We start from the raw sequence: 7048 nt of genomic DNA, 5'->3' as shown, positions 1-7048 counted from the left end.
CGAGGGCGTACGCTGCCACGCATACCACGTGACGTGGTGGTTCGCGTAAACCGGAGCGCGTCGCCTGATTGCACCGGCCAGATGGGGTCGCACTCGTGCCTTCAAAAACGTATTTGAGAATTCGGTGTTGAATAAACCGTATTTCTCACCAGTCTTAACTGGCTCACGAACCTCCATATCCGTCCTCGAACTCAAAACACTCTAGTTGGACAGCAGCTACTCCATCTGAACATTGGGAGAAGACTTTCCACACCTTCCGGTAGCGATTGTGCCACCACGAATCCGATCCAGTGTGCTGCGATGTCTACCATAAAATGGGATGAATAGAAGCAGTTTTCAACATCAAAATATACAACTGAGAATTTCATAGCGAAATATAAAAATCAAAATTATGTGGGATCATGGGCTTGTGCCTAGATTGAAACTGTAATTAGATCTGAGAGGTAGACAGTCCATTGATAGCATGAAGAAATAAAAATTTTTGCTTCCATTCACGCTTCAGTAAGGAGTGAGTAGAATCTGCAGTACTGACTGGTTTGATGCGGCCCGCCACGAATTCCTTTCCTGTGCTAACCTCTTCATCTCAGAGTAGCACTTGCAACCAACGTCCTCAATTATTTGCTTGACGTATTCCAATCTCTGTCTTCCTCTACAGTTTTTGCCCTCTACCATGGATCCGATCCAGTGTGCTGCGATGTCTACCATAAAATGGGATGAATAGAAGCCTCTCCTTCCTCTACCATGGAAGTCATTCCCTCATGTCTTAGCAGATGTCCTATCATCCTGTCCCTTCTCCTTATCAGTGTTTTCCACATATTCCTTTCGTCTCCGATTCTGCGTAGAACCTCCTCATTCCTTACCTTATCAGTCCACCTAATTTTCAACATTCGTCCATAGCACCACATCTCAAATGCTTCGATTCTCTTCTGTTCCGGTTTTCCCACAGTCCATGTTTCACTACCATACAATGCTGTGCTCCAGACGTACATCCTCATAAATTTCTTCCTCAAATTAAGGCCGGTATTTGATATTAGTAGACTTCTCTTGACCAGAAATGTCTTTTTTTCCATAGCGAGTCTGCTTTTGATGTCCTTCTTGCTCCGTCCGTCATTGGTTATTTTACTGCCTAGGTAGCAGAATTCCTTAACTTCATTGACTTCGTGACCATCAATCCTGGTGTTAAGTTTCTCGCTGTTCTCATTTCTACTACTTCTCATTACCATCGTCTTTCTCCGATTTACTCTTAAACCATTCTGTGTACTCATTAGACTGTTCACTCCGTTCGCCAGATCATTTAATTCTTCTTCACTTTCACTCAGGATAGCAATGTCATCAGCGAATCGTATCATTGATATCCTTTCACCTTGTAGTTTAATTCCATTCCTGAACCTTTCTTTTATTTCCATCATTGCTTCCTCGATGTTCAGATTGAAGAGTAGGGGCGACAGGCTACAGCCTTGTCTTACACCCTTCTTAATACGAGCACTTCGTTCTTGATCATCCACTCTTATTATTCCCTCTTGGTTGTTGTACATATTGTATATGACCCGTCTCTCACTATATCTTACCCCTACTTTTTTCAGAATCTCGAACAGCTTGCACTATTTTATATTGTCGAACGTTTTTTCCAGGTCGACAAATCCCATGAAAGTGTCTTGATTTTTCTTTAGCCTTGCTTCCATTATTAGCCGTAACGTCAGAATTGCCACTCTCGTCCCTTTACTTTTCCTAGAGCCAACCTGATCGTCACCTAGCGCATTCTCAATTTTCTTTTCCATTCTTCTGTATATTATTCTTGTAAGCAGCTTCGATGCATGAGCTGTTAAGCTGATTCTGTGATAATTCTCGCACTTGTCAGCTCTTGCCGTCTTCGGAATCGTGTGGATGATGTTTTTTCTGAAAGTCAGATGGTATATCGACAGACTTATATATTCTACACACCAACGTGAATAGTCGTTTTGTTGCCACTTCCCCCAATGATTTTAGAAATTCTGATGGAATGTTATCTATCCCTCCTGCCTTATTTGATCGTAAGTCCTCCAAAGCTCTTTTAAATTCCGATTCTAATACTTTATCCCCTCTCTCTTCTAAATCGACTCCTGTTTCTTCATCTATCACATCAGACAAATCTTCACCCTCATAGAGGCTTTCAATGTATTCTTTCCACCAATCTGCTCTCTCCTCTGCATTTAGCAGTGTAATTCCCGTAGCACTCTTAATGTTACCACCGTTCCTTTTAATGTCATCAAAGGTTGTTTTGACTTTCCTGTATGCTGAGTCTGTCCTTCCGACAATCTTATCTTTTTCGATGTCTTCACATTTTTCCTGCAGCCATTTCGTCTTAGCTTCCCTGCACTTCCTATTTATTTCATTCCTCAGCGACTTGTACTTCTGTATTCCTGATTTTCCCGGAACATGTTTGTACTTCCTCCTTTCATCAATCAACTGAAGTATTTCTTCTGTTACCCATGGTTTCTTCGCAGCTACCTTCTTTGTACCTATGTTTTTCTTCCCAACTTCTGTGATGGCCCCTTTTAGAGATGTCCATTCCTCTTCAACTGTACTGCCTACTGCGCTATTCCTTATTGCTGTATCTATAGCGTTAGAGAACTTCAAACGTATCTCGTCATTCCTTAGTACTTCCGTATGCCACTTCTTTGCGTATTGATTCTTCCTGACTAATGTCTTGAACTTCAGCCTACTCTTCATCACTACTATATTGTGATCTGAGTCTATATCTGCTCCTGGGTACGCCTTACAATCCAGTATCTGATTTCGGAATCTCTGTCTGACCATGATGTAATCTAATTGAAATCTTCCCGTATCTCCCGGCCTTTTCCAAGTATACCTCCTCCTCTTGTGATTCTTGAACAGGGTATTCGCTATTACTAGCTGAAAATTGTTACAGAACTCAATTAGTCTTTTTCCTCTTTCATTCCTTGTCCCAAGTCCATATTCTCCTGTAACATTTTCTTCTACTCCTTCCCCTACAACTGCATTCTAGTCGCCCTTGACTTTCCATATCCTCATACACTTTCTCTATCTGTTCATCTTCAGCTTGCGACGTCGGCATGTATACCTGAACTATCGTTGTCGGTGTTGGTCTGCTGTCGATTCTGATTAGAACAACCTGGTCACTGAACTGTTCACAGTAACACACCCTCTGCCCTACCTTCCTATTCATAACGAATGCTACACCTGTTATACCACTTTCTGCTGCTGTTGATATTACCAGATACTCAACTGACCAGAAATCCTTGTCTTCACTTCACTGACCCCTACTAAATCTAGATTGAGCCTTTGCATTTCCCTTTTCAGATTTTCTAGTTTCCCTACCACGTTCAAGCTTCTGACATTCCACGCCCCGACTCGTTGAACGTTATCCTTTCGTAGATTATTCAATCTTTTTCTCATGGTAACCTCCCCCTTGGCATTCCCCCCCGGAGATCCGAATGGGGGACTATTCCTTAATCTTTTGCCAATGGAGAGATCATCATGACACTTCTTCAATTACAGGCCACATGTCCTGTGGATACACGTTACGTGTCTTTAATGCAGTGGTTTCCATTGCCTTCTGCATCCTCATGTCGTTGATCATTGCTGATTCTTCCGCCTTTAGGGGCAATTTCCCACCCCTAGGACAAGAGAGTGCCCTGAACCTCTATCCGCTCCTCCGCCCTCTTTGACAAGGCCGTTGGCAGAATGAGGCTGACTTCTTACGCCGGAAGTCTTCAGCCGCCAATGCTGATTATTTATCAAAATTTATGCAGTGGCGGGGATCGAACCCGGGACCGAAAACGTTTTGATTATGAATGAAAGACGAAACCCCTAGACCACGGGTGCCCTATCTTACAATTTTTAATTGGTCTTTTCCGGGAATAAAACTAAACTAAACTAAACTACGCCCCAACAGGCCTTGGAAGGCCCAATGGTACTGGCTGGCCGCTATGTCATCCTCAGTCCACAGGCGTCACCGGATGCGGATATGGAGGATGTGGTCAGCACACCGCTCTTTCGGCCGTATGTCAGTTTACGAGTTTCAGATTTTCTAGTTTCCCTACCACGTTCAAGCTTCTGACATTCCACGCCCCGACTCGTTGAACGTTATCCTTTCGTAGATTATTCAATCTTTTTCTCATGGTAACCTCCCCCTTGGCATTCCCCCCCGGAGATCCGAATGGGGGACTATTCCTTAATCTTTTGCCAATGGAGAGATCAAGTATTTCCCCAGTTTGCCTTACAAGGGTTCAATGCATCCCGCTTGCCAACGGCGCTCGGTAGATCACATGGTCACCCATCCAAGTGCTAGCCCAGCACTACAGCGCGTAACTTTGGTGATCTGACGGGAACCGGTGTTACCACTGCGGAAAGGCCGCTGGCTCTTTGCTGTGAATAGAGACGGTCAAAATCTGTTTAGGGTCTAGGAGAAGAAGAAACCAAAATCATCTGACTCAGTGGAGTTTTTTTTAAATACAAAAACTAAAAATACTGTGTGAACTCTCTTTTATTATTTTTTCCAATAAAAAAATTGCTATACCAATGTCCGGTGTCTATTCTTTTGGAATGTTTGAAACAACAGACACAATGTGGATTCTGCAGCTCTGATATATATTATGTAAATTGTATTTGGGGGAGGAAGAAGGGAAAGGAAAGGAACTATTGATGTCAATTGCATCGGGACTTTATGCGGAGTCATCGGCGATGAGTGAAGTAGCGTGCCAGACCGGGATTCTAAATAGAGATATCTTGCTCACTAGGCAGTTGTGTTTACCACTGTGCCATCTGGCCACCGTGTCCATCGCAGTTTCGTAGATAATATCGGCACTCCTCCCGACGAACCCACTTTCCGATCCAGCGCCACCTGTCCTCCACGCTCGCCACCTTGACATTTCTGCAAGAGGTCAAACGTAACTGTGCAGCCACAGTGAAGGTGGCAGCTTTCGCATAACGTCCCAAGGCAGCTGAAATTAATAGTTCGTCCCCTTCCCTTTCCTTTCTCCGCTCTCCACCCTCAATTTACCAAAAAAAGCTATATCTCTCCTTACTTTCTCGTAACGTTAAACTGATGAATCTTTTTTATTGATTTAGGCCCACTGAGGAGCGCTTATCAATAGTTCTTCTGCGTGAGAAAGGGGCTTCCGACGTTGAGGGACTGTAGGTGGTGAGGTCCAAGACTCTACCATAGCGCAAAATTTGGAACGATCTCCTGTCTCAGAATCACGGATACCCCCCGAATCCAAGTCCTTTTGTACTTCATTAAGTGACATTCTTGCACCTTTTAACCGATGAGAGGATCTTCTTTGAAGGCCGATTGTTGATCATTAGCCGTGGGTACCCATAGAGCTTGAGCCTCCGAAGGCGAATACAGGTCTTGGTTTATTCTATCTGTTTTTTTTTGTGATATGTTACATTACAGCATCACCGGTCTATTGCGGTGTAACTGTGTTGGTGAGGCAGTAAATTTCCACAGGGCAGTGACTGCATAGCTGCAATTCACTTTGGGGGTGTGGCGGTGGGGCTTGTGGTTCCGTACCATCCTCTAGCGGTGACAGTACGACATGAGTCAGGCAGAAAAATTTAGCCTAACATGGGCATTTTAACTGGTGATACAGTTCATAATTAAACTTCAATCGGTAGGTTTCATCTGCGAGAAATCTCGGCCCAAGGATTTTTCTGAGAAATCGTATTTCGGCTTTCTCCCGGTCATCCATCGTGTCTTTTCTGTTCATCAAGAGGGTCTCTGCGGCATACAGAAACTGTGGTCTGACAGCAGTTCTGTAATGACAGACCTTAGCATTCTTCGAAATGCACTTCTTATTGTACAGATTGTGGGACAGATGGTATGCTGTGTTGAGTCTGTTACGCCTTTCTAAGATGGAGCTACCGTTTCTACCGTTCGTTGCGGTGGACCCGATCACCAAGATAACGAAAGCGATGACCTTCCAAATCGTCCCATGTATAGTCGTCAAAGGGGTGTTATTGGAGAGCCGATTCTCAAATTATTTGGTCTTGTCATACGATATTTGTAACCCTTACTTCACCGCTGTCTCATGCAGGACTTGGACAGCAATGACAGCATCCTTAGAGTTGTTGGTTAAGATTGCTATGTCATCTGCGAAAGAAAGGCGCCTTATCTCCATTCTTCGGGTCCCGGCTAAAATGGTTACTGGTTTGATTCCTAGATTCCTCGGATTTGTTTGTTAATACTTAAACTTACCAACATCATAGTTAAGAAACTGTTTCAACCTACAAGTCGTACCCCCAGAACTAACTAAGAGCTTTCGAACATCTACTTGGCTGAACTTTTGGTTAGTGAAACGAGGCTGAAAATTTGCGGACGAGGTGCTTACTCGTAAATTAAGAAAAAAAAACTCAATTTAGATTGGTAGTTACAAATGAAGTCCGAAGTAAGCAAATTCGGCATCCAATGTTCATCATAGTGACCAAAACATCAACTGATGGTGCTGTCTACTTTGAAATTCCTAATTTCCCTGTTGGCTTGGTTCATTACCAACCTAGAGAAAAATACCTTTTAATGATATTCCCAATTGTCTTCCGACACGACAGCATAGAACATTTTTGTAAGTTTCTTTATAACACACTACGTTACTTCTATTCAACACATTCTACGGTACATGGAAAGTTTTAGTAATGGAAGATACGTCAAACAGTCATCTTACACTGAGGTCACTGAAGCCATGGGACAGCGATATGCACATGCACAGACGGCGGTAGTCTCGCGTACACTAGGTATAAGAGGGCAATGCACTAGCGGAAGTGTCATTTGTACTCATGTGATTCATGAGAAATGCATCCCAACTCGATTATGACTGCGTGACGGGAGTTAACATGCATTGAACGCGGAATGACAATAGGAGCTGGACGCCGTGTCATCCTCAGACAGCAGGCTTCACTGGATGCGGATATAGAAGGGAATGGGGTCAGCACACCGCTCTCCCGGCCGTGTATCAGTTTACGAGACAGGAGCCGCTACTTCTCAATCAAGTAGCTCCCAAGTTTGCCTCACAAGGGCTGAGTGCACCCCGCT

General features: G+C 43.8%; 1 pseudogene; it reads right to left on the bottom strand.

Annotated features, from left to right (window-relative positions):
- Positions 1-4262: 4262 nt before the first annotated feature.
- On the bottom strand, positions 4263-4380 carry LOC126420264 (5S ribosomal RNA; annotated as a pseudogene).
- Positions 4381-7048: the final 2668 nt, after the last annotated feature.

This window comes from Schistocerca serialis, chromosome 9, assembly GCF_023864345.2.
Source record: "Schistocerca serialis cubense isolate TAMUIC-IGC-003099 chromosome 9, iqSchSeri2.2, whole genome shotgun sequence".
In the NCBI taxonomy this organism is placed as follows: Eukaryota; Metazoa; Arthropoda; class Insecta; order Orthoptera; family Acrididae; genus Schistocerca; species Schistocerca serialis.
Note: the sequence above shows the minus strand (reverse complement) of the source record. Positions and strands in the feature narration are given on the sequence as shown.